The sequence below is a fragment of the Vitis riparia genome, chromosome 15 (genome assembly GCF_004353265.1).
Source record: "Vitis riparia cultivar Riparia Gloire de Montpellier isolate 1030 chromosome 15, EGFV_Vit.rip_1.0, whole genome shotgun sequence".
Classification (NCBI taxonomy): domain Eukaryota; kingdom Viridiplantae; phylum Streptophyta; class Magnoliopsida; order Vitales; family Vitaceae; genus Vitis; species Vitis riparia.
In genome coordinates this window covers 17,197,229-17,201,609 of record NC_048445.1, presented here as the reverse complement: position 1 = coordinate 17,201,609, position 4,381 = coordinate 17,197,229, and the positions used below count along the sequence as shown (strand labels likewise).

The 4,381-nt window shown below is 34.4% G+C and overlaps 1 long non-coding RNA gene across 1 annotated transcript; it reads right to left on the bottom strand.

The window, feature by feature from the left end:
* LOC117932742 lies at positions 1-1,005 on the bottom strand. The gene is made up of 2 exons (XR_004654215.1): positions 673-1,005; positions 1-260 (listed from the first exon to the last, which is right to left on the bottom strand). It is a non-coding gene; the product is annotated as an uncharacterized LOC117932742 (long non-coding RNA).
* Positions 1,006-4,381: the final 3,376 nt, after the last annotated feature.

Genomic DNA, 4,381 nt, shown 5'->3' with positions numbered 1-4,381 from the left:
TTAATAAATAACCTTAGAAGTGCAGTCCCAATAACAATAATGACCCTCAAAAGCTTCCAAAATGAAGCTAAAAAATATCCCAACTCTCAACCCTCACATAACACTCACAAAAAAGTACACACAAAGAGAAAGATCTCGTCATCCTCTTCACAAAAGAAAATTGAGAATACATACAGGAAGTCTCCAATTATGTCTTCTCCAATCTGCCATTACCCGTGCCCTGCTTCAACTGCTCCAACTGCTCTTATGTTTTTCCACTCCTAGCACAATGCCAAAACACCCGTCCCAACACCAAGAAAAACCCCATCAGCAAAAATCAAAGATATTCAAATAGGCCCAAAAACAATATCCAATAATATGTAAGCCCAAATCACACAAATGTACAGCCCAAATCAACAATCATGTAAGCCCAATATCCTTAAATCCCATAAACACAATCCAAAGCCCAAACAAACAAAACCTAAGTCTCCAAACAAAGCACTATAGAAATCAAAAGGAAGAAAAAAAAGGGTTACTTACCATTTTTTAAGCCTCCAAAACGAAAGTAGAAAGAATGAGTGTCGGAGTGGAGAGAAAAGAGAGAGAGAGAGAGAGAGAGAGAGAGAGAGAGAGAGAGAGAGAGAGAGAAATATAGAGAAATGGAAGATATGGTTGAAGATTGAAAGCACCCACCGGTAGTAAAAAAGATTGTTGGTCGATGGTGGCGTTGTTGTAGTGGCGTCGCTGGTAGTGCTCGTCAGCAGTGGTGAGATGGGCAGCCATCATGGGGATGAGTGAGAGATAGAGAGTGGGGAAAGAAAGAGAGAGAGGGGAAGAAAGACGAAAATGAAACAAGGGGGTGGTAGAAGCAAGAAAGTTGTCGCCGATGTTGTGGGGCCACCGGTAATGGCACTGCCGATAATGATATGAGGGACGGCCACGTCGTGGGTATGAGGGGTACAAGGGATGAGTGAAAGAGAAAGATAGAGAAATATGGAGAAAAGAAATGATATGAGTGTGGGGAAAAGGAAAAGAAGAAATAAAAAATGAAAAATGGGGGAAAAAATGGGAAGAAAAAAAAAAAGGTAAGTGAGGGTTGTTGTGGGAATGAGAGAGAGAGAGGTGGGGAAAAAAAAAGAAAAAAAAATAGGGAAAGAAAGAAAAAAAAGGAAATAATAATAATAATGATAACAATAAAATTAAAGTTGAAAATTAAAAATTAAAAATTAAAATAAAATGAGTTTAAAATATTAGGTTAAAAATATAATAATAAATTAATTAATTAAATGGGACAAATTTGGGGGTCTACAATTGGGCTTAAGTGACTTCAACCCACTAAGGCTTAGGTCACTTAATTTATCCCAAAACGACTCCTAATTAATTAATTAACTATATAGGACCATCTAATTAGTCAATTAGCCTAATCTAGAGAACTTGTTCACTATTCCTTATGCAACCTTGTGTAATTAACAAACCACCCTTATACACAAGAGTGAACCTAAAATCAATTCAACCCTCATAAACTGTGTCATCATGGTATATAAGCTAAAAGCGGGGACCATTGAGACCCATAGGAGCATTGACTCCCTCATAATCCAATCTAAAGTTGATTCAATATTCCACTAAAGAAAATCAACTACAATCTAGTACTTTATGTAAATAACATAGAGATGTAGCTCGAGTCTGTGACCTACTATTCACTACATTCAAACTCTCCATGAACTAGTGTCCATAATCTAACAAGGTAGTGTTATCACCTATCAAGATTATCACTCCAATCCTTGAGTTGTAGATCTCACTTATTATGTGATCAATTGACATACTCTAACTCTAAGAAGTATGTTATGACTATAGTCTTCTAGATCACATATCTTTTAGATCACCAAAGGGGACACACTATCTCAATCCATGAGATATCATGGTGTTTATATTGAGAATACTTGTTGTAACCAACCTACATCAACAGTGACCCAATTCATAAGTATATATGACCACTTTAGGGTCTTACCCATAAGTCAAAGTCTCTTATCAACTTTGGCACAAACTCAATATCCTTTTAAGGTTGAGAGTACATGCAGTATAGTAATTTGGTAAATCATGACAATCAATAGCCTTATCTCATGATTTACCATAGGTCTTGTCCAATGTCCATTATATACATTAGTGCACTTACCATGGGAAAACCATTTCGACTACCAATACAAATCATCCCTCCAATTAGGAGGTAGTGCACTATAGTCTCAAATAGATTACCCAAATCCATGAACCGACTATAGACAGTTTAATACTTTGCAAGGAACCTATGACTTTTATCTTCTATGTAACTCCTAATGCACCCAGGTCATGTACAATGCAAGTGTTGAGGGGTATGTATGCTCAAATATTCAATTAATGCAAAAGGGATAAAGGGATACCAAGAAACATAAATAAATAAATTTATGAATGAATCTTTATTTGTTACATTATGTCATGATTTCTAAGGCTCAATCCAATAGTATCACCCATGCCAAACTAGTTCCCTGTCCTGGTCATCCCAATATCAATGGGAAGGTAGAAGTATTATCCTAGTCAATACTAAACCCTTCATGGTATCAATGCAATTGACCAATGGGAATCAAATTAAAATAATAGCTTATGTGAAATACAAGTTGAAGAATTGATAGAAGAGATTATTGATCTAGGATCTAACATGCCATTAATGAGGCATTATTCCTATTATAGTATTGACATCACATGATCATGAAGTAGGTGATTTTTATATTAACTTTTCAAAATCAAGGTGAAACTATTTGTATATGTATTATTCCAACATCTAGCATGCCATAAATAAGATATTATGCCAATAGTGTAGTATTGTCATGACATTATTAATAAAGTTAATGAGTTTTGCTTATCATTTCACTAGCTAGGGTTCTAATAGAAAAGGTTATTATTCTAGCATTTAACAAGTCATCAATAAGGTATAGTCACAAAACCTTAGTATTATAGCGGTTTGATCAATGGAACAAATAACCTATTCCTTCTAGTGAAGATTTGACTACTAAAATATTCTAGAATAAAAGTAGCACTGTTCCAAATCAATCTTCACATAAAGTCATTAAAATAATTAAATTAACATTTTGAATTTATTTAATTAAAAATTTGTTAGTCTTTATGTTAAACTTTACAAACTTGCAAAATGGAGCATCAAGTGTTGGCCTCTTCAAGAAGCTCTTTTGCCTTTTGACTTTTGTTGTAATAGATTTAAAAGAAAATAACCAATATATACATCAACCACATTTATAATAATTATTCATAAGTTCAATGTTAGACCGAATAAGACTCACCACTTAGACACCTTATAATTGTATTGTTTTAGTCAATAATACTTAGCTACATGTGCAATTTGTTACAAGTATATCTTTATTCTTTTCTGTATAAGATACCCATGTAGATTTTTTTAGAGATAAGCTAACATATATTCATATGAATTTCTCTACTTGTTTTCCCTTCTTCCTTAAAGCTCTTATTCTTGTCTTGGTATAATAGCAACTTAATCTGAGAAGAAATAATGTCATTGGAGAATGCCTCCAACTTCTTTTCCTCTACAGTGTAGGAAAACCTAGATCTCTCCATTTCCCATTCCCAAATCAAGCTAAGAATGTAAAAACTTTCCTAGGAACATCTAAAGCCTATGCATAATGGAAACATGGATTTAAAAACAAAACCGGGATTTAGATGTTAAAGGTAGTATGCTTACCTTGAATTCAAATGTTCCCAAATCAAATCCTTGTGGTGAAAATAGAGATTGTTAGTGTAGGAAGGCTCGTAAACCCACAATCTTTCTCCTATAGCTCTTCTTTGATCTTGGCACACTTCCAATTGGGGAATGAGAGAAGAAGGTGGCAGTGAGAGAGTGGAGGCTATGACCCTCTTTCTCTTTGGAGGTGGAAGACAACTTTATGAAAACCTTATATAGGGTTCCCTATTAGGCTTAAGTGACTTAAGCCCACTAAGGGCTTGGGTCACTTAATCTATCCTAAAATGAGTCCTAATTGATTAATTAACCTATCAGGGCCTACTAATTAATCAATTAGCCCAATCTAGAGACCTTGTTCACTTACCTCTGTGTAATCTTACATAATTACCAAACTGCAGTTATGCACAAAAGTGAACTTAGGGCTTATCTAATCTTTATAAATCGTGTTATCAAGGTATATGAAATTGAGTGAGAACCATTGGAACCCACAAGATAGTACTGGCTCTCTCATAATCCAATTCTGAAGTTGATTCAACATCCAATAAAGAGGATTAATTGTAATCCAATACCTTATGTAAATAATAGTGAGACATTAAATGCTTATGTTCATGACCTGCTATTTATTGCATTTAGTCTCCTTATGAACTAGTGTTCATAGTTTAA